We start from the raw sequence: 23,675 nt of genomic DNA on the forward strand, positions 1-23,675 counted from the left end.
TTTTCCCGGGTCCTCCAGCGTACCCTGCCGTGCACACCAGCCACAGGAACCTATCAGAGCGCGGTGTGAGGGGGCGGGGCCATAGTTTAAACTAAGTCGGCGTTCACAGCGCTGGCGCGAGCCCGCGTGGAACACGATCCGGAGGAAGCGGGAGGCGAGCGGGAGCGCGCGGCCAGGTAACCGGCGCGGGCCCGCGGCTGGCTGGCGTTCAGCCTAGGGGGCCCACAGGCATGCCCAGGCCTAGAGGAGGTGCTGGAGAGGCGAGTGCGAGCGAAAGGCCTCCTTCGTGACGGAGTCTGGCTGGGGAGAATCTATCCGTGGTAAGGTTTGTGAGGAGAAGAGTTTGTGGGAGGGGGAGGTACCGGGCATGCCTGGGAGGTAGAATCTGGGGGCGTGTCTGTAGAATTACGTCTGAGGCCCACCTTGGGGGTGAAGGTTGGGGTGGGAAGTGCAGGTTTCTGAATGGCTTGTCAAGAAGGGTCCTATAATAAGAAGTCTCTGCCTATTGTTAATAGAGTAGTAGTGGTAAACATTTTCTGAGCATCAATTACGTGGCAGACACTGTGCCATACCCTTTATATGGGTTATCTTTTTAATATTCCTGACAACCTTATTATAGTTTATTACAGATGGAGAATATGAGGTTTAGCTCGGTCAGGGTTACAAAGCTAGTGTGTGGTAGGCGGTACTGGGATTTTTGAGGGTTGGGCCTAAATGAGGACAGGAGGGGAGGAAAGAGGCTCTGTGGGGTGCAGGTTGTCTTGGCCGAGACACTTAATTTAAGCCCCACTTTTCATGTATGTAAATTTACCAGCATTACTTACCTTTTGGGATTGTTTTGAGGGTCCAGTCCGGTAAGGTGTTTCGTGCAGAGCATCTTGGAGAGTACTGTATGTGACTGTGGGAAGGTTGTGGGTGGGAAAGAGCCCTCTGGGCGCCCTCTTTTGCTTAATCCCAAAGTAGCACTTTTCATCTGGTATTCTTACTGTCTGCATACCTTTCTAGATAGAGTGTCTTTTGTCCCTGTATCCTGATTGCCTATACAGGATATAAGACAGGGCATGACCATTAATGTATCCTTTGAAATGAATGAGCTTTCTTGAGATGAAAGTGGATAGGAGCCTGGCTTTTCTGTCTGCATTTAGTGGCTTTTGAACCTCTGTATTATGCTCTCCTCTTGCCTAGAATGGCACTGCCTCCTGAAAATGCGATATTTATTTACGTTAATGCATGCTTCACCTCACTTTCTGGTGTCCGTTGCCTTGCCTTGTATTTACAGAGTTATGGATTGTCAAGTGTGTTACTCTGTGCCAGGCAGAAGCCTTTGATGGTAAGGGAGTTAGGGCTTTCTACCTTGTGGGGATCTGTACTGCCATGAAAATATGGGAACCTGGATGGAATGTTAAGATCACATAAAGTAGCTGTCAGGCAGCAGGGATGAATGTAAGGGTTCCCACCCCTTCTGTTCTTGTATGGTATTTTCTCCTGTAGAGGAAGAGGCACATTACTTAGGGGGCCCAAGTTCAAGCAAATGATGACTAATTGTAATGACTGAATCTTAATCTAAAACCTAAAGCTCCACTCCCCCCCACCCCCACTAGATGATCTTGCCCAAAAGCTGACATAAGAAACATTTCTATTTAGAATGTTCTTTTTTATATATATATATATGGGAATAGGAGGAATGCCTAAAAGTAAGACTTCAGTACTAGAACTCTTAGGATAGGGTCAAAGCCCTGCCTCAGATGGCTAAACAGCTGATTGGGGAATGTTTTATTGTTGTTGTTTTTTAATTTATTCATTTTAGAAAGGAGGGGGGGAGAGAGAGAGTGAGGAGAGAGAGAAGGGGGGGAGGAGCAGGAAGCATCAACTCCCATATGTGCCTTGACCAGGCAAGCCCAGGGTTTTGAACTGGCGACCTCAGCATTTCCAGGTCGACGCTTTATCCACTGCACCACCACAGGTCAGGCCTGATTGGGGAATGTTTTGACACCTGTGTCTAATTGATAAAACCCTATGGTCAGTAGATATGTTGGGGGTCATTTATTTCAGCTTCTCACCTAATGTATACTAAACATTAAGAGGTATTGCCCATATTAAAAATGAACACTTCCAAGAATGAGACTACTCCCAAAGGCAGTCCACATCAATGTTGAACAGTTCTAATTAATAATAATTATTGCCTGACCTGTGGTGGCGCAGTGGATAAAGCGTCAATCTGGAAACGCTGAGGTTGCTGGTTCAAAAAAAACCCTGGGCTTGCCTAGTCAAGGCACATATGGAAGTTGATGCTTCCTGCTCCTCCCCCCTTCTCTCTCTCTCTCTTTCTCTCTCTCTCTCTCCTCTCTATAATGAATAAATAAAATCTTAAAAAAATAATAATTATTATTGTTTTGTGCTGTTGATGATTCATTTTATTATTATTTTTAAGTGAGAGGAGGGGAGATAGACTTCTACATGTACCCCAACCAGGATCTACCCGGCAACTCTCCCGTCTGGGGCCAGTGGCTTGAATCAGCTGAGCTATTCTCAGTGCCTGGGGCCAACGCTTGAACCAGTTGAGCCACTGGCTGCAAGAGTGGGAAGGAGAGGAAGGGGAAGAGAAACAGATGGTAGGTTCTCATGTTTGCCTGACTGGGGATTGAACTCGGGACGTTCACATGCCAGGCTGACACTCTTATCTATTGAGCCAACCAGCCAGGGCTATATTGTCAGCCTTTTTAATTTGAGTCATTCTCATGGAGGTGTACTAGTATCCCATTGTGGTTCTAATTTGTATCTTCCTGATGATTGATGATATTAAACATCTTTTCGTATATTGTATTTCCCCGTGTATAAGACATTCCCATGTATATAAGATATACCTTAATTTTGGAGCCTGAAATTTGGAAAAAAATGTATTACATAAAGTTATTGAACTCAAGTTTTATTCATCATAACATTCATACAACCCCTCATCATTGTCAAAACTCCCATCCATTAGCTTGTCCTCATCTGTGTCTGATGACGAATCACTATCTTCATATATTGCCTCGTCCTCCATTCCATCTATGGCATTTGAAATGCCACACTTCTTAAATGACTTGACAACTATCTCAATCTTGATATCATCCCAGAATCTTTCCACCCAAGTACAAACTTCTCCTATAGTTGGTTTCTTCACTTTTCCTGCTGGTATCAAATTTTCCCCAGAAGACTTCATCTATTGTTTCTATTCATCTCTCATGGCAGCTTTGAAGTTAATGCTGACATCAAGTGGTTGGAGCTGGGATGTCAAGCCTCCAAGTATGACGGCATTTTGCTTTTTGCTCTGCAGTGATCTTTGTGTTTTTTGTAACGTGTGCCCTGAGCTGATCAAGCACCAATAGGGCAGGTTTGCATAAGAGCCCACCTGGTCTCCTTCTCTAAACTTTCTCAGACCAGATCTTCATCCCATCCTGATCCATCCATCCAACTCTTGTCATGAATGTGGACAATCACTCCTTGAGGAATGTCTTCTTTTGGCATTGTTTTGCGTTTGAAAATCAGCATAGAAGGCAGCTTGGTTCAGTCAGTATAACAAGCTAGAACAACTGTATAATGGTTCTTTTCATGTCCACTTGTCTTCATAGTTACAGTTTTCACCCCCTTCTTATTAACAGTTCTGTTACTTGGGACATCAAATTGAAGGGAGACTTTGTTCGTATTTACGATCTGTCCCAACTCAAACTGATGTGTCTTCTGACATCGAATGACTAAACGATGAAATTTAACTCATAGCTTTCAGGCATCTTTTGGGCAAATCTGGTGTGTGTACGCATGCTTAGTCCATTCTGTTTCATGAATCTGAAGCACGAATTTGTCCTCCTTTGAAATCAGTAACTTCTTTTTCATCGGCACACCCAAGTCATCTTCTAGTCATGTGACCTAAACCTTGAGTAGCAAAATAAGCATTGATATTTTGGCTAGCTCTGTCAGATTCATGGCTCATTGAGAGTGTATGTAACAATAGCTTCTCCTCCATTTCCCCCTGTAGACAGCTTTTTATTCTCCAAAAGCAACCTTTTGGTTTAATATGAACTGCTGTATTGGATTTCCACCATCCTGTGTGAGTTTGACTGATTTCTTGTATTCTAACTGCAGAGATTTATATTTAATCCTGTTAAATTGTATCTTGTTATTATGGTATCATCAAACCTGTTAAGATCTTTTTGCCATATCAGCCCTGGCCAGATAGCTCAGTTGGTCAGAGTGTTGTCCTGATGCATAGAGATTGCTGGTTTGATACCTGGTCAGGGCACATACAGAAACAGATTGATATTTCTCTCTAAAATCAATAAATTAAAAAAAAAATCTTCTGCTACATCAAATATAGCAACATTGTATTTTCTGCCCTTCACAGTTTAGAATTCCAAAGCTCAGCAAGCAGACCTTACATGTTTTCATTCTGTCTTTGGTAAAAATACTAAACATGGTAGGTTTTAGAAGCAGGTTCTGTGTTACACCACTATAGCTCTTACTCCAGTTGAAGGAGCTTTGGGGGAATGGTTTTGACTATTTTTTCTGCTAAATTGGGGAAGGATTTATCTGGAAAAAGCAGTATCTTGGCTGTCATTGAGGAAAGGAAAGAGGCAAGGTCAAGAGGTGGCCATTGGGCAGTTATTCACCCTACTAAGGGACTTCTTGGTGGAAGTAAAATGATCTGGTTGCTGTAGAAAGGAGATAGGGCATATTGCACGACATGCTCCTGGGTTTAGGCCTCTGTTGGCAGCTGTGTCAGCTACCCTTTCTGTCCTGTTTAAGGGCTAGTTTCTTTGAAGCCAGTGCAGGTAATGCCAGTGACTCAGCCTTGTAGATTTTTTCTGCCTTTCTGTAATTGAGGACTGGTTTATATGGTGAGGAGTAAAGACTGCATATGTTTCGGGCATATTTATTTGACCACTTGGGTACCTTCCTGCGACTGTCCAGAGATACTTGTTTTGCAGGCTGTCAAGTTTTTGGTACCCTGTGGCAAGGTGGATACAATTTGACCCCAGCTCTTGGTCCTTTGTATGGGTAGCAACTGCATTCTGCCCTGTAAGTGGTCATTTGTACAGTGCCTGAATTTTGGGTGGCCTTAGTGAGGGGGTGAGGTAATAATAGCTTTGATTGCCTGCTTTTCTATCTTTCCTGTGGTGTGATGATGTAGGTTGGAGGGAAAACTTTTGTTCCCTAAGAGTTTGCCACTGTACCCCTGGTAAACTGTTGCACAGTAGACTTTGTTCAGTTGCTGACCTCCAAAGCCCAGTGTCCTTAGACAGTGAACAAATATATAATGACTGCCTAATATACTTCTAACCAAGCTGAATATATAGAGAAATGTATAGTATAGGATTTCCTTCCTCACCAACTGTTCAAAACTACAGATACTTTATAAGAATAATATACAAGGCCCTGGCTGATTGGCTTAGCTGTAGAGCATCAGCCTGACATGTGGAAGTCACAGGTTCGATCCCGGCCAGGGCACACAGGAAAAGCGCCCATCTGCTTCTCCACCCTTCCCCCCCTTCTTTCTCTCTATCTCTCTCTTCCCCTGTTGCAATCAAGGCTCCATTGGAGCAAAGTGGGCCTGGGTCTATGGCCTCTGCCTCAGGCGCTAGAATGGCTTCAATTGCAATGGAGTAACGCCCCAGAGGGGCCGAGCATCGCCTCTTAGTGGGCATGCCAGGTGGATCCAGGTTGGGCGCATGCGGGAGTCTGTCTGCCTGCCTCTACCCCCTCTGCTTCTCACTTCGGAAAAATACAAAAAAATAAAAAAGAAGAATATGCAAATATTTATATACTCATATATGTTCAAACCTACTGATACTTTACAAAAATAATGTAACAAATACTTATATCCTCTTCACTTAGATTTACCACTTGTTAACATTTTGCCACATTTGCTTTCTTATCTATTCTTTGCTTTATGAACCTTTTAACCGTTTGGTAAATATCATGTTATTTCATCCCTAAACAGTTCAGCAACTATTTCCTAAAAACCAGAATATCTTTAATATAACCACAATACAATAAGCACGCAAGGAAATTTAACGTTTTGATTCAGTACATCCAATATACTTGTTCAGATTTATCGGTTTCCCAGTGATGTCTCACATCGATGTATTTTTCAATTCAGCTTTTATTGAAGGGTCTTAGATGCATTGAGTTGTCAAGACTGTCGTGCCCCTTGTTTTCTTTAACCTTGAACAGTTCTTTAATCTCTTTTAATCTTAAATGGCTTTTTTTTTCCAGAGACAGAGAGTCAGAGAGAGATAGACAGGGACAGACAGACAGGAACAGACAGACAGGAACGAAGAGATGAGAAGCATCAATCATTAGTTTTTCATTGCGTGTTGCAACACCTTAGTTGTTCATTGATTGCTTTCTCATATGTGCCTTGACTGCAGGCCTTCAGCAGACTGAGTAACCCCTTGCTTGAGCCAGCGACCTTGGGTCCAAGCTGGTGAGCTTTGCTCAAACCAGATGAACCCGTGCTCAAGCTGGTGACCTCGGGGTCTCGAACCTGGGTCCTCGGCATCCTAGTCCGACGCTCTATCCACTGCGCCACCGCCTGGTCAGGCTTGTCTATAATAGTATTGACATTGTCAAAGAGTTTAGTTTTTTTGTAGAATGTCTCAATTTGGATTTGTATGATTGTTTTCTCTTTATTAGAGTCAGGCTAAACTTTTTTGGTAGAACTAATTAGGTTAATACAGTAGTTTGATTAGTGAAGCTAGAAAACACAGGGAATCAGTATTTAGTTTTGTATGGCAGTGTATAATTTAACACTCAGTTGTGTTGTTTAATCTGTAAACTTGTAGGGACTGAGAGAAGAGGGAACTCAGTATGTCCTGGAGTAGTAACCAGGAAAGACTTTGGCATGAAGATGTACAAAATTTGAGGTACTTGGGTATATGGTAAGATAAGGCACTGTTTGGGCTTTTCATCCCACATTTAAGGTTGTATGTGATGAACAGTGAATTTCCTCTTCAGAGAGAGAGTTCTGTATTTTCCGTGATGTTTGTATTGTTTGGAAACCTAATAGTTAAAAGCTCTTGCTTTGGCTTTAGACAGGCATAGAGACTTCCCAGCATTTTGCCAGCTGTGTTTTTTGTTTGTTTGGAGTTTTTTTTAAAGAGAGGGAGAGAAAGGCACAGACAGGAAGGGAGATAGATGAGAAGCATCACCTCATAGTTGTGGCACTTTAGTTGTTCATTGATTGCTTTCTCAATGGCTTTGACGGGGGGGGGGGGGGGGGGGGTGTTCTGGCCGAGCCAATGACCCCTTGCTCAAGACAACGTCCTTGGGCTTTAAGCCCGAGGTTTTTGGCCTCAATCCATTGACCATGGGGTCATGTCTGTGATCCCATGTTCAAGCTGGCAACCTCGAGGTTTTGAGCCTGGGTGCTCAGCGTCCCAGGCCGTTGCTCTACCTACTGCGCCACTGCCTGGCCAGGCACTAACTGTTTAACCTGGGTGAAATTTCTTCACTTGCAAGCTAGAAAGAGTTTTGTGTTTTTTTTGTATTTTTCTGAAGTTGGAAATGGGGAGGCAGTCAGACAGATTCCCGCATGCGCCAGACTGGGATCTACCTGGCATGCCTACCAGGGAGTGATGCTCTGCCCATCTGGGGCGTTGCTCTGTTGCATCCAGAGCCACTCTAGCACCTGAGGCAGAGGCCACAGAGCCATCCTCAGTGCCCGGGCCAACTTTGTTCCAGTGGAGCCTTGGCTGCAGGAGGGGAAGAGAGAGACAGAGAGGAAGGAGAGGGGTAGGGGTGGAGAAGCAGATGGGCGCCTCTCCTGTGTGCCCTGGCTGGGAATCGAACCCGGGACTCCTGCACGCCAGGCTGATGCTCTACCACTGAGCCAACTGGCCAGGGCCTGCTAGAAAGAGTTTTAATGACTATTTAAAATGTAATTGTTATGCTCACAGTAAAATATTACATAAATATTTAAATTAAAACATTTGAATGCCTTTAAGTGGGGGCAACACTGTAGTTCTGCCACATGCTCCACTGGAGGATTTATTTCTGTTACCTGCCTGACTCCTGAAGGTTTTTGATTTACCACTGCTGGATAACTGAAGGAGAAGGGGCTGGCTCATGCAGAGAGAAGTGGGAAGACTGGCTTGATTAGTTCAGAGTGTACACTGTGGAATAGTGGGAAATAAGGTTGAATAAATGACTTGAGGCCATATAATGGAGGACTTGAAAAATTAAACCATTAGATGTGATGCTTTAGGCAGAAGAAAACCATGGCAGGTTTTTGTTAGGAGACCCACACTTGAAAATGAGAGTGGTATGGAGCCTCCTGAAGAAGGACCAGAATCCTAATGGGGCAGGGCTTTCCAAATCCTGACCAGGGATGGGTGTGGTTTGTCAGTCTTGCCACAGGAGGCCAGAATTTCTGCCCAAGTGATTCTTCCTGCTTTGCCAATGACTCACCCGCTTGACCTGGGCTGTGTGTCTTCCCTTCCGGTTACTGTCCCATCTACAGAACGCTGGGGCTGCCCGGGATGATGGGAGGCTGTGCTGATCACCAGTGGGTGGAATGGGAGAATAAACAAGCATTCCTGTCCCTTTGCTTCCTCCATGAGTAAAAGCTAATTCTAAGCCAGACTGCCAGGGATCACTTTGTTCTGAGCCTGAGGAAGCTCTACCAGAAGGTAAGTCAAAATGGTTCCTGCCCTCTCTGCTTTTTCATAGGTCAGCTTCTTCTTGAACAGGAGCTCTCCTACTTTTCCCGTTTCTGGTTCTTCATAGTAACCTTCTTTCAATTACTTGAAGCAACTGTGTTACTGCAGGAAGTGGACAGAGAGGTTTAATAAACATTCTTCTAGCTGTGGGGAGAGTGTCCAGAAGTTTCACTGCTCCCTACTCTGAGGTAAATTACCCAGAGCTCTTGTGAGCCAGACACTAAACAGTGGTTCATATCCATAGTGTGACTGCAGGGAGGTCTTGGTCATAAGCCATTGTTTCTTAGCTACTGGGTTTCAGTACCAATCTTGGTGTGTTTATTAATTGATCTCCTTTGCCTTTGAAAGAAAGCAGTGAGGAACAGGGAAGGGGAGAGGTATATGGATTGGGATGTGTTTGTGGATTATGCTGGGAGTCAGGGTGACTGGGTTTGTAGTCCTGACTATTTAACTAACCAGCTGTGTGACCAGGGACAAATTGTCTAACCTCAGTGGACTAGAATTTTCTCATATATAGAAATGATGAGTTTAGATTATATGATGTAGAAGATTTCTTCCACAGCCAAAATTTGTGTTTATATAATGAGTAATTATAAAGTAATAAAACATATAACATATAGCATGTATCTTGTCCCTTTCTTTGTAATTTTGGATCAATTACAATATTTGTGAGTTTGTCCTCCTTAAAGTAATCCAACCTTTACATTTATTCTGGTGATGGTGTCAGTGCTCAGGACATTTTCGGCTTCTAAGCCAATCTTTTTTTTTTTTTTTAATTTATTGATTTCAGACCAGGTGGTGGTGCAGTGGATAATTTATTGATTTCAGCTAGAGTGGAAGGGAGAGAGTGAAAGAACGTGTGCAGGGGAGAGACAGGAATATTGAGGCATTCCTTTATGTGCCCTGACTGGGGATTGAACCGCCAACCTCTGTGCTTCCAGATGATGCTCCAACCAGCTGAGCTATCCAGCCAGGGTGTCAGTCTTTTGAATATCCTGGAAAGTAACAAATCTTCACTCTTGCTTGGTGGATTCAATTTTTGGCAATAGCCAGAAGATACTGTGAGAGTCAAGCAAGGCAGTGCCTTTTTTGGTGAATGGGATGTGACAATTTTTCTGTTTGTTTCACATCGAGTAAACTTTTTTCTTTAATTTTTTTTTTTTTAAAGCAGGAGAGAGACAGACAGGAAGGGAGAGAAATGAGAAGCATCAAATCATAGTTGTGCCACTTTAGTTGTTCATTGATTGCTTCTTGTAAATGCCTTGACTAGAGTAGGAAGGAGGCTCCATCTGAGCCATTGATCCCTTGCTCAAGCCAGCGACCTTGGGCTCAAGCCAGCAACCTTGGGGTTTCACATCAGAGACCTCAGCATCCCAGGTCAACACTCTATTTACTGCACCACCAGTGGTCAGGCTTACGTGGAATAAATTTTAAAGGCAATTCCCAAAGGAGTATTTCATAAATATTTTTAGCAATGGTAATATTGTTAGAATAAGTGAATATATCTAATCTGTATCTATCTATCTGTGTGTGTGTGTGTGTGTGTATATATATATATCCTATTGATTTTAGAGAGAGGAGGGTTATGGAGAGGGAAGCATCAACTCGTAGTAGTTGTTGCTTCTTGTTTATGCTTGACCAGGCAAGGCTGGGGTTTTGAACTGATGACCTCAGCACTCCAGGTCAATGCTTTATCCTTTGTGCCACCACAGGATGGGCCAATAAGTAACTTCTTGAAGAGACTATTTTGATTACAATTTTCATTTTAGTAATATTGGAAATGTTTGTTTTAGAAGGTGTCACTTCTGTTGTACTCAATCTGTAATACTTGGCTTGTAGGTCAGGGTGACTAAGATAGTAGAGAAAATTAGCCTTTATCATAGTAATTCTCCCAAATCACAAATGTGTTGAGGGCCAAAAAGGGTTGGAATATGTTGCTGTAGGTGTAGGACATTGTAGCTGATGAGCCATTAAAGTCCCATCTCAGAAGACTCAAGCCACAAGTTCTTAAGGCTGCAGCAGCCGTTGCTCTCCAGCATGTCAGACTCCATCAGGATTATTTCCAGGTGGCATGCATGGCTAAAGCAGATAGTTTGGTAGCTCCAATCTTTTGTAGGAAAAATGTTATATCATGTTATTTCATTGATTTTATTTATTTATTCAGCAGTTTAGTTTCCAAAAAGAGTGGGGATGCATGGTGGGGTGGAGAGGGGTGTCAAAGCAGAAAGGCTATCTTGAATGCATTTATTTAATTTTTTTAAGAAATAAAATGTGTGTATTATTTATTACACTGAAAATTGTGACCACTAATAACCATGTCTTTTGGCTTAATCCTACTGAGTTAAGAATATTAACAATAATTTGCACACAACAAATAGTTTTCTAAATACAGGAGATTAATTATTTTATATATGCTTTTTTTTTTAAGTTAGAGAGGGGAGATAGTGAGGTAGTCCCACATGCACCCCGACAGGGATCCACCTGCAACCCCATCTGGGGCCCATGCTCAAACCAATGAGCCACTGGCTGTGGGAGGAGAGGCGGGAGAGGAGGGGGAAGGAAAAAGAAGCAAATGGTCACTTCTCTTGTGTGCCCTTACCCAGCTCAAAACTAGGAGAGCCGCACAGCAAGCCGACTCTATATCCATTGAGCCAGCCAGCCAGGGTCTTTAATATACACATTTTAAACATATTATGTATTTATGATTCAGAGGTAACCTTGAGAATTTTTAAGCAGCTCAAATGCATTTATGTATGTATGTATGTATGTATGTATTTCAAATGCACTTAAATTAGGCTGATTATAGCACTCTGGAATCGTTCCTGGAAATGGTGGTCTTTTTGATAACTAGTCAGTAAAGTAAGGTGTTAGATAGCCTGGTCACAGATTCTTCCAAGTCACTATACGATCATTTGTAATTCTCTTCCTTACTCTAGGCCTTATTTTCCCTGTTTTTATACTGAAAAGGTTAGATACCAAGAGCTCCGAGGTCTGAAAACAGGTAGGCCTAATGAGGTTTGAGGTGGGGGATATCTGTTTGTTCTAAGCTACTAGACCATTAAACTAGGGGCAGATATGGAAGTCCTTTTTAACACCTAAATTATAGTGACTAGTGTCTATTTGCAGTCACAGCTGAGTGAACAAACTTGAACTAGCTATTTAATCAGAAGGAGGCACTGGGAGCTTTCTCCTGAACAATGATCACAGGACATGCTGGTCCTGAGAGAAGTTATTCCCTAATAGGACCTATTTATTGTTTGAAAGAGGGGGAGGCGAATTTCATTAAAATGGACAGCGTGGATATTGTGATTTAGAAGAATTACAGACTTTATTCCCTGCTATTGTTAATTTTAAGCCTTTCTTTAAAGGGATTCTCTTAATGATTGGTATAATGGGATTCATTTAGAGAAAAAAATCAGTGTAACCACAATTGGAAGTTAAAAACCCAAGAGCAGAGCCAGTTGCTGGATAGACAGAATGGCCTAATCAGTTGCTTTTCAACGCTTAGATCCTCCAGTGACTCCAAAGAGAGAACATGCTGCTTGTATGGCTGAAAGATTGGGCTCCAAGCAGAGGAGGAGGTGATTTGTAGAATCCACACCTCTTAATCTCACTGTTTCTCTTCTTTCCCTCAGTGCCCTTTAGTTTTAATTAGGATTGTGTAAACACAGTCAGCTTGCCATTCCCCTTTAAGTGGCAGGTCCATGGCAATTTCTGCTAGTGACTCAGGTATGCGACTTTAAATTAGGTGGATTGTTCTCTTTGACAATTTGGCTTTACTGGCTGTATCACTAAAAGAATTCACTAGATTAGGTCCAGATGGCTGTCATTCAGTCAGGCAGCATTATGTAGCACCTCCTGTGTGTAAGCAGTATGCTAGAATGGAGCTTATAGGTGAATAAGATAATTTTTGCTCCCCAGGAACTTAGTCAAGTGAAACGTGTATACAGATAGCAACAACCTAAATAAAATAAAGTGTGTAGAGGAACAAGCAGTATGGGAGCCTATAGAAGAAAAAGAACTGTTTCTGAATTGGGGGGAACAAAGAGCTAATGGAGGAAGAAGGTGTTTGAGCCAGGATGTAAAGGGTAAATAAGAATTCAGTAGGTTTAAAAGAAAGGACATTTTGGAGGAGATCACAGCATGGGCAAAGGCACAGAGCCTAGAAAATGCCTGGCATGTTTGGGAAAAGTGTTCCTTAGATAGAAGATATTTTAGAGGAATGAGCTGGAGATGAAGCTGGAAAAGAAGTTTGGCGGTTGGATTTCAAAGAAGAACCTTCAGTGTCATGTGAAGGGATTTGGATTTTATTCTGCATGGAGTTAGCTGTTGACTGTTTTGTTTTTTAATTTTTAAAAGTTTTATTTATTGGTTTTTTAGAGGAGTTGGGAGACAAGTAGTAGTTGCTTCATTCTAGCTTTTCATTGGTTGCTTATTGTATGTGCCTTGACTAGGTAAGTCCAGGGTTTTGAACTGGCAATCTCAGTGTTCCAGGTCGGCACTCTATCTATGTACCAACACAGGCCTGGCAGCCGTTGACTATTTTTGTTGTAAGGAATAACATGCCCCAATCCCTGTTACTTGGGTCTTGGTCCTTTTTTTAAATGTAAGATTGTAGATTTCAGGGTAGAGAAGGTGGTGGTCCTGATTCTTAAGAGTATAAAGTTTGCCATGCATCTCATGTTTGGGCACTTGGATTCCTCAGCTACATTTACTAAAGCAACTTCAAAGCAAGAAGGCAGGAAGTGGTCAGCAGTGTCTCTAGACTAAGTTTCCATATACCCCAAAGATGAAGGTTTTTCTTAGGCCTATGTGTTAATCCTAATACGGAGGGACCCGAAACATTGAAGACACGAACAAGGTCCGTCGATTACACACCAAAGCTTTATTGTCCAGCTTGGCCAAGCGGCGAGAACTCCAACAGGAATCTGAGGGAGAGCGTGCCGGCCCTTTGTTCTACTTAGTTTTTATAGTTTTGTAAGTGGGAAGTACAGAAGCAAAAATTGTAATTAGGAGCCCCTTACCACTATTGGTTATAGTCATATGTCCTTTAACATGATAGGACCATGTTCAATTTGCAAGCCATACATCCTTTTGGAGAAAACAAAATTTACAAATCAACACATTGGTAGAAAGATGTCTCTTTACATATTAAAAGGCTTTCCTATATTATCTAGTGCTTATCTGCTATTTCTCTGTCTAGAGTCACACGTGTTAACCACACGCATTTACATAGGAGAGGTAGTTTCTGTGGGGACAAATGTCCGCAAATGGCTCATTGCTGTAAGAAAAGGTTTATTTTGGCTTTTCTCTCCCTGCACCTGGCTAGCCATTCACCCCTTTCCCCACAGGTGTGGTGGAATGTCTGGGGATCCATGTTTCCTCCCCTTTACATCTACAATACAATGCCAATCACACAGTACAGAGACTATTCTCACAATTTCTCTGCACACCTTAACCCAAATTAATAAAATGTTCTCCAAGCCTCTTAAAATATTAATATTAATTCTGTAGCTTTTGGCACTTGACAACACCTGTGGGTGAAGTGGCTCAGTGGCTCCTCACTATGTACAATCTCCTTGCTAATGGGTTGCTTGGTACTGCTAATCCTTTGAGGATAAAACTTATCACACAGCCTGACCAGGCGGTGGCACAGTGGATAGAGCATCGGACTGGGATGCGAAGAACCCAGGTTCGAGACCCTGAGGTCGCCAGCTTGAGCGTGGGTTCATCTGGTTTGAGCAAAGCTCACCAGCTTGGACCCAAGGTTGCTGGCTTGAGCAAGGGGTTACTCGGTCTGCTGAAGGCCCACGGTCAAGGCACATATGAGAAAGCAATCAATGAACAACTAAGGTGTCGCAACGAAAAACTGATGATTGATGCTTGTCATCTCTCTCCGTTCCTGTCTGTCTGTCCCTCTCTCTGACTCTGTCTCTGTTAAAAAACAACAACAAAACTTATCACACAGATGGACTTCTGGTTGTACAGTGGAAACCCAAAAACACTTTTGAACTTGATTGAAAAACAGTATATATTCATTGTAGGAAACAGGAAGAATGCAGAAAACTATAAAGAAGAAAACTGAAATCACCCATAACCCTACTGTTTGGAGAAATCACTTATTCCTGTTTTAGTATTTCCTTTTAATACTTTGTTTTGCGTATATATTAACTACAATTTTGTATTCTGCTTTCCCCCCTATTTACGCATTGTTCTTATATAAATTTACATATATTTATAATGCTGTCAAAACTCTTATTTACTTTTTTTTAAATGAGAGGAGAGCAGACAGACAGACTCCTACACAAACCCCAATAGGAATCTACCTGGAAACCCCCATCCTGGTCGATGCTCAGATCAGCTGAGCTATTTTAGCATCTGAGGCTGATGCCTTTGGACCAACCAAGCTATCCTCAGCACCTGGGGCCACATTCAAACCATTTGAGGCACTGGCTGCGAGAGAAGAAGAGGGAGAGTAAGGGGAGTGGGAGGAGGAGTTGCTTCTCTTGTGTGTCCTGACCAAGAATCGAACCCTGGACATCCATACACCAGGCCAATGCTCTATCCATTGAGCCAACCAGCTGGGGCCCAAAACTCTTTGTAAATATTGCTAATGCTTACATAATAGTCTATCATATAGTATTTTTATAGTGCTTTCAGTTTTTTCTATATTTATTTATTTTAGAGAGAGAGAGACAGGAAGGGAGAGAGGGAGGGAAGAGAGAGATAAGAAGCATCAATTTGAGCCTGACCAGGTGGTGGCGCAGTGGATAGAGCGTCGGACTGGGATGCAGAGGACCCAGGTTCCAGATGCAGAGGTCGCCAGCTTGAGCGCAGGCTCATCTGGTTTGAGCAAAGCTCACCAGCTTGGACCCAAGGTCACTGGCTCCAGCAAGGGGTTACTCGGTCTGCTGAAGGCCCACTGTCAAGGCACATATGAGAAAGCAGTCAATGAACAACTAAGGTGTCGCAACGAAAAACTGAAGATTGATGCTTCTCATCTCTCTCTGTTCCTGTCTGTCTGCCCCTATCTATCCCTCTCTCTGACTCTCTCTCTCTCTCTCTGTAAAAAAAAAAAAAAAAAGGGATCAATTCATAGTTGCTTCACTTTAGTTGTTCATTGACTGTTTCTTGTATGTGCCTTGACTCAGTGTGGTGCAGGGGGCTCAAATCAGTGCCCTTGGATTGAGCCCATCACCCTGATGCTCTGGGGCAACACTCATCCACTGCAGCATGACCAGGGCTGAAAAATAAGGTTTTAAGGGAGAAGGTAAAAATATCCTATAATTCCACAATTCAGAAATAAACATTTGGTATATTTCCTTACAAGTATACACACACATTCACTCACAAGTATGCAGGTAGCATACACATAAGTATATTTGTTTTATACCATACTAAAGCTTTATATTCTGCTTAAAAACATTTTTTTTATTATTGATTTTAGAGAGACAGGAAGGTAGAGAGGGAGGAGAGAGAGAGCCATCAACTTGTAGTTGCATCACTTTAGTTCATGGATTGCTTCTCGTATGTGCCTTGGTGGGGATTGGGGGCTCAAGCCAAGCCAGTGACCCCCTTGCTCAAGTTAGTGACCTTGAACTTAAGCCAGAAACCTTGGGCTTCAAGCTGATGACCACACACTCAAGCCAGCAAGCCCGCACTCAAGCCGGTGACCTTAGGATTTTGAACTGGGACCTCAGTGTTCCAGGTTGATGCTCTATCCACCACACCACTTACTGGTCAGGCGATTTTATTTTATTTTATTTTTTAGGTAAGAGGAGGGGATATAGTGAGAGAGACTCCCGCATGCCCCCCCCCCCCAATCCGGATCCACCCAGCAATACCTGTTTGGGGCCGATGCTCTAATCAGCTGAGCTATTTTTAGCACCTGAGGCTGATGCTTGGACCAATAGGTTATCCTCAGTACCTGGGACCTACACTCAAACCAGTTGAGCCACTGGCTGTGGGAAGGGAAGAGGGAGAGAAGGAGGGATGAGGGAGACAAGGAAGGGGGGAGGATAGAAGCAGATGGTTGCTCCTACATGCCCTGAGTAGGAAATGGACCCGTGATGTCCATATGTCAGGCAATGCTATATCCACTGAGCCAGCTGACCAGGGCCTATATCCTGCCTTTTATTTATTTTTATTTATTTTATTTTAGTGAGAGGAGAGGAGGGAGAAACAGACTCCCACGTGTGCTCGGACTGGGATCCACCTGGCAAGCCCACTAGAGGGTGATGCTCTGCCCATCTGGGGCCCTTACTTTGTTGCAGCTGGAGCCGTTTTTTAGCACCTGAGGCAGAGGCAATGGAGCCATCCTTAGTGCCTAAGTCCAACTCACTCTAATTGAGCCTTGGCTGCAGGAGGAGAGGAGAAGAGAGAGAGAGAGAGAGAAGTGAGAGCGAGAGCTAGAGGGGGCAGGGTGGAGAAGCAGATAGGCACTTCTCCTGTGTGCCCTGACCAGGAATCAAACTCCGGATGTCCACACACTGAGCCAATGCTCTACCATTGAGCCAACTGGCCAGGGCCTTTATCCTGCTTTTTAAATTCAACATTTCTTGCCTGACCTGTGGTGACACAGTGTATAAAGTGTCAACCTTAAATGCTGAGGATACCAGTTCAAAATTCCAGTCTTGCCTGGGATATAAGAAGCATATAAGAAGCAAATATTAGAAGCAACTATGAGTTGATGTTTCCTGTTCCTCCCACCCCCCTGCCTTTCTCTCTCCTCTCTCTAAAATCAATAAATAAAGTCTAAAAAAATAGAAAATTAAAATTTTTTTTAACATTTCTTGAGTAGTTTCCCATGTCATTAAAATTATTTTAAATATTTTTAATGACTGCATAAAGTTTCATTATATAGTTATATCAATTAATTTGAGTTATTGTTAGATATTTAATTTTTTTCCAGTTCTTCATAACTATAGATAATTCTATTAATATGTATAACTGTTTATATATTAGATTATTTTCTAAACTTTATTGCTATGAATGAAATTACTTGTTCAAAGAACATAAACTGTATTTTATATATAATAGTAATCCCACTTTTAAAATTTTGGGTAAAACATAGAATCTTTCATTTTAATTATTTTTAAGTGTTGAATTCACAATTTGAATTCACAATTAAGTGTACATTTCAGTGGCATTAGCTACAATATATTCACAATGTCATGCAATTATCAACGATGTCCATTTCTAGAACATTTTCATCATGCCAGACAGAAACTCTGTACCCATTAAAAAATAATTCCCATTTCTCTCTCCTTTAGCCCCTGGTATCCTCTATTCTATTTTTTGTCTTTATGGATTTGCCCAATCTAGGTACCTTATAAAAGGAATCATACAATTTTTGTCCTTTTGTGTCTGGCTTATTTCACTTGGCACAGTATTTGAATATGAACAATTTTTTAAGGTTCTCGATATGTATTGCCAGATTTCTTTTCAAAGAACCACTTAAAGAATGCCGGCTAAGCCTGACTGGGCAGTGGCGCAGTGGATGGAGCATCAGACTGGGATGCCGAAGACCTAGGTTCAAGACCCCGGGGTCGCCAGCTTAAGCGTAGGCTCATCTGGTTTGAGCAAAGCTCACCAGCTTGGACTCAGGATTGCTGGCTCGAGCAAGGGGTTACTCGATCTGCTGGAGCCCCCCAGTCAAGGCACATGTGGGAGGGCGGTCGATGAACAACTAAGGTGTCACAACAAAAAACTGATGATTGATGCTTCTCATCTCTCTCTGTTTCTGTCTGTCTGTCCCTATCTATCCCTCTCTCTGACTCTCTCTCTGACTCTCTCTCTGTCTCTGTAAAAAAAAAAACAAAAAAAAAAAAAACTAAATAAATAAAATAAAAAAAAAAAAAAGAAGAATGCCGGCTAACTTGCATGAGAAAATGCACTTCTTTTGCCCTGGCCGGATAGCTTGGTTGGTTTGAGTTTTATCATGAATGAAGCACAGTGGTTGCCAGTTCAATCCCTGGTCAGGGCACATACAAGAACAAATTGATGTTCCTGTCTGTTTGCCTGTCTCTCTCTTTCCTCCTTCTTCTCTCTCTAAAATCAATAAAAATATTTAAAAAGAAAGAAAGAAAAGGAAAATGTACTGTTCTTTCTTTGACCTCATGCAAAATTCTAGACTAAATTAGCTTTCCTGGACATTATGATAGCGTCTTTGTCATTATTACATAACATCAAAGTTTGGGAGAGGATGGAAGGAGAAAAGGGCAGGGGTGAGGAGATGCCTTTTGGTAAGAAGCCCTGTATACTAAAATGACCTTTGGAAATGAAAGGAAAAGGCAGTGTTATCCTAAATTCCTCATTTATGAATTGGAGAAGATGGCACCTTCCCCCTTCACTTTACAGAAACTTAATGGCCCTAAAATTCCCATTAGAAATTATTTTTTGTGGCCAGGATCTTCAGAAGGGTAGGATATAGAGGGGGAGAATTGGCAGTTGGCTAGACATGCTGGAACTGTTGAGCTGCTTCCTAGTGAATCTTCTCTCTACAAGCAAAAGGGAAGGAGAGACACCTGTGTTGTTTGTGGGAGGGGATGGGGGGCCAGGTTTGGAAGCAGACATAGTGGGTTTTGCTTTATTTTCATGTTATCGTTGTAGTGTGTGAGTGGGAGCTACATTGCTCATCAACGTTACTGAAGGACATTAGGAACCATTAATTTCTTGTTAGTTGAAATTAAAGACAGAAAGGAGGTGAATAGCTCAAATGAAACCCTCTAGAGTAGTGTCCCAACCCAGAAGTAGGGGGATGCCTTTTGACTTCATTTGAGTGTTTTGGGATTTTTTTCTCTATTACATATCAGACCTATACTGCATATAAACATATTTACAAATAAGCCATGCTTTCTGACATAGCCATACTCTAGTCAATTAGACAACAGTTAATCTCTATTGAGAAACTTTTCTTTAGATGTTAAATGTAAGTTATTGTTTTATTTAGGCTCAGTGAATATTTTAGGCTTTGCAGGCCATATACGTAGTCACAACTACTCTCCTCTGCCATTGGCAAACAAAAGTTACCATAGACAATACATAAATGAATGTGTATGGCTGTGTTCCAATAAAACTTGATTCACAGACTAGGGGGAAGCTGGCCCAAAGACCATAGTTTGTTGACCCCTGGTAGTGGGGAATACATTAGATAGTTAGAAGGTTTAGCTTTCATGGGAAGTGATTCACAAATTTAGTGTTGATATCTGCTGCTTATTAGCATAGTACCTCTGAGTCCTCATGTTTACAATCAAAATAGTAATAGTTTTCATAAAAAATAACAATGACCAACCAGTTACATGTATGAATAGATATTTAACTTTTCTTGAAATCAGAAAAATGTAAGTTAAAACACTAATATATTGTTTTCTATCATATATATATAATGTCTACCAGAAAGTTCTGTCCGTTTTTGGAATAAAACAAAATACAAATTTTTCTTACTGTCAATAAACTTTTATTAAATAATATAATTGCCATTATTATTAATGATTTCTTGCCAGCGTGAGGGCAATTTGTATATCCTATTTTTGAAAAATGTTTTATCTTTTGATGCGAAAAATTGAACCAGTGCTTGTTTGATATCTTCTTCATTTTTGAATTTTTTGCCCTTCAAAAAATTTTGTAAGGCCAAAAACAAGTGATAGTCGGAGGGTGCTAAGTCTGGGGAATATGGTGGATGTGACAGACATGCTTCTGTAGCATTTCTTCCTTGTTGAAATTCGTAAAAATTACAGTGGTGTAAATGAACTTTATCAGTAGCCATGGGTACACTATGGCTTCACACATAAGACTGCCGTGAATCAACTTTGTTTTAGTTAATTTGCTACGTCAGTATGTATACATTAAGTGATAAAAATATAGAGGCACACATGCGCCAAATAAACATGTGCTTATGTGTCAAAACTTGTGATAGAAACGGACAGAACTTTCCGGTTGACCATGTATATATATATAGATAGATAGATAGTTGTTTTTTTTTGTTTTTTTTTTTTACAGAGACAAAGTCAGAGAGAGGGATAGCTAGGGACAGACAGATAGGAATGGAGAGAGATGAGAAGCATCAGTTCTTTGTTGTGGCACTTTAGTTCACTGATTGCTTTCTCGTATGTGCCTTGACCGTGGGGCTACAGCAGACCGAGTGACCCCTTGCTCAAGCCAGTGACCTTGGGTCCAAGCTGGTGAGCTTTGCTCAAAGCAAATGAACCTGTGCTCAAGCTGGTGACCTCGGGGTCTTGAACCTGGGTCCTACGTATCCCAGTCTGACACTCTGTCCACTGCGCCGCCACTTGGTCAGGCTCTATCCTTTATATTGATAAAATAAAAATACCATTTATTGTTGGAAGGGTGTAGAAACAGTCATTTTTATGCGATGTTGATGGGACTAAAATTGTATACCCTTTAGTAATTCGGGAGTACTTAACAACATTTAACATGTAGAGACTTTATCAATACCAATTATTGGTACATATCCTAGAGAAATATTAGTTTATATGTTAAAGGAGGTCTGTTTCAGCATTATTGACAAAACATTCTTTGTCATGACAAAACACTAACAACCTAAATGTTCAAACATAGCAAAATAGGAACATAAAGTTGTGACACAGTCTTACTATGGCCTTTTTCTTGAGCTTTAAAACATTTGAAAAGCCATTATATATTAATATGAAAAATGTCAAAGAAATTTTTAAGTGAAAAGCAAGTTGCAGAGCAAATCATACAGTATGATTATACACACACTGCTTAGAAGTCTGAAAAGTTATACAACAAATTTATAACTGGTTGCCCCTGAGGAGGGGAGTGCCATTGGCAGATAGATGTTGGTTAAGGGTTTGGTGAATACGGAGTTTTAGAGTTTACCCTGTATACTTCTGTGTGATATTATTTCATAGCGATAATGTATTTTTTCTTCTTCCCACTTGTTTGTATATCTGATGGGCCTATCTGCATTTGCCAGGATCAGGAGTGACAAAGTAGGATTAATTCCACAAGCCAGCTCTGCCCACATCAGTTGAGTTGGAGCAGCTGCTGAGACCAGAACAAGGAGCACAACATGTATAGGAGTAAGTGGGTGGGCAATGTGTGCAGATGGCTGGGAGAGGCAGCCAACGCAGGCCAATTCTAATTTACCAACAGTAGCTATCACATGTCATGTCTTAGCATTCTCCAAATTGCTTTGCCCTCCTTTATCATGCTGGGTCCTGAGGAGAATTCTGTGAGCAAGTAAGGCAGGAATGATGATAGGAAAGGAAGCAGTCAAGACGTAGTACAACAAGGAAAGTGTGTATGTAGAAATAGTGTTATTCCTTTGTAGGTCCTGGCCAGTCAGCTCAGTCAGTTTGAGTGTCATCCTGAAACACCAAGGTAGTGGGTTCAATCTCCTGTCAGGGTGCACACAGGAAGCAACCAATGAATGCACAACTAAGTGGAACATCAAATGAATGCTTTTCTCTCTCTCTCTCTTTCTCTTTCTCTTTCTCTCTCAATCTCTCCTCCTTCCTCTCTCTGTCTCTCTAAAATCAATCAGTATTGCTACTACTAATAAAACATGTACAAAGACATTCATTATAGCATTGTTTGAAATGGTAACATGAAAAATAGTCATGTCCAGCCCTGGACGAATAGCTCATTTGGTGTATCACAGTGGTAGTCAACCTGGTCCCTACTGCCCATTAGTGGGCGTTCCAGCTTTCATGGTGGGCGGAAGCGGAGCAACCAAAGTATAAATAAAAAGATAGATTTAACTATAGTAAGTTGTTTTATAAAGATTTATTCTGCCCTGGCCGGTTGGCTCAGTGGTAGAGCGTCAGCCTAGCGTGCGGAGGACCCGGGTTCGATTCCCGGCCAGGGCACACAGAAGCGCCCATTTGCTTCTCCACCCCTCCGCCGCGCTTTCCTCTCTGTCTCTCTCTTCCCCTCCCGCAGCCAAGGCTCCACTGGAGCAAGAATAGCCCGGGCGCTGGGGATGGCTCTGTGGCCTCTGCCTCAGGCGCTAGAGTGGCTCTGGTCGCAAGATGGCGACGCCCAGGATGGGCAGAGCATCGCCCCCTGGTGGGCAGAGCATTGCCCCTGGTGGGCGTGCCGGGTGGATCCCGGTCGGGCGCATGCAGGAGTCTGTGTGACTGTCTCCCCCTGTTTCCAGCTTCAGAAAAATGAAAAAAAAAAAAAAAAAGATTTATTCTGCCAAACTTAGCGAAAATCTGACATAAAGTACTTGGTAAGTAATTATTATTATATGCTTTAACTTGCTGTAACTCTGCTTTATAAATTTTATAAAGTAAAGTTACTTCTCTACTTTATAAATCACTATTACTGTGGAACCAGTGGGTGGTTAGAAAATTTTACTACTAACAGAGATACAAAAGTGGGTGGTAGGTATAAAAAGTTTGACTACTCCTGGGGTAGAGTGTCATCTGGATGCACAAAGGTTGCTGGTTCAATCCCTGGTCAGGGCACATACAGGAACAGATTAATGTTCCTTTCTCTCTCTTTTTCCCTCTCTCTCTCTAAAATCAATAAATACAAAATTAAAAAAAAAGGAAAATAGTCATGTCCACTAATAGGAAAATATGTGAACACATTATGATATATTCTTTATATGGATTATTATATAGCTTTATATTTAATTTTTTGGTGGGTTGTTTTGTTTTGTTTTGGGGTTTTGGGGGGGGTTTGTTTATTTTTTTGTTTTTTGTTTTTTTTACAGGGACAGGGAGAGAGTCAGAGAGAGGGTTAGATAGGGACAGACAGACAGGAACGGAGAGAGATGAGAAGTATTAATCACCAGTTTTTTGTTGCGACACCTTACTTGTTCATTGATTGCTTTCTCATATGTGCCTTGACTGTAGGCCTTCAGCAGACCGAGTAACCCCTTGCTCGAGCCAGCGACCTTGGGTCCAAGCTGGTGAGCTTTTGCTCAAGCCAGATGACCCCGTGCTCAAGCTGGCGACCTCGGGGTCTCGAACCTGGGTCCTCCGC

The 23,675-nt window shown here is 42.0% G+C and overlaps 1 protein-coding gene across 3 annotated transcripts in view; it reads left to right on the top strand.

Annotated features, from left to right (window-relative positions):
* Positions 1-55: 55 nt before the first annotated feature.
* Positions 56-23,675, top strand: part of NUMA1 (nuclear mitotic apparatus protein 1) — a 99,361-nt gene continuing 75,741 nt past the window's right edge. The window contains exon 1 of one of the 3 annotated variants that reach the window (XM_066250615.1): positions 56-176. The gene's annotated coding sequence lies outside the window, so the exon portion shown is untranslated. The other 2 variants (XM_066250611.1, XM_066250613.1) reach the window with 2 other exon arrangements.

The sequence above is a fragment of the Saccopteryx bilineata genome, chromosome 1 (assembly GCF_036850765.1).
Source record: "Saccopteryx bilineata isolate mSacBil1 chromosome 1, mSacBil1_pri_phased_curated, whole genome shotgun sequence".
Taxonomy (NCBI): Eukaryota; Metazoa; Chordata; class Mammalia; order Chiroptera; family Emballonuridae; genus Saccopteryx; species Saccopteryx bilineata.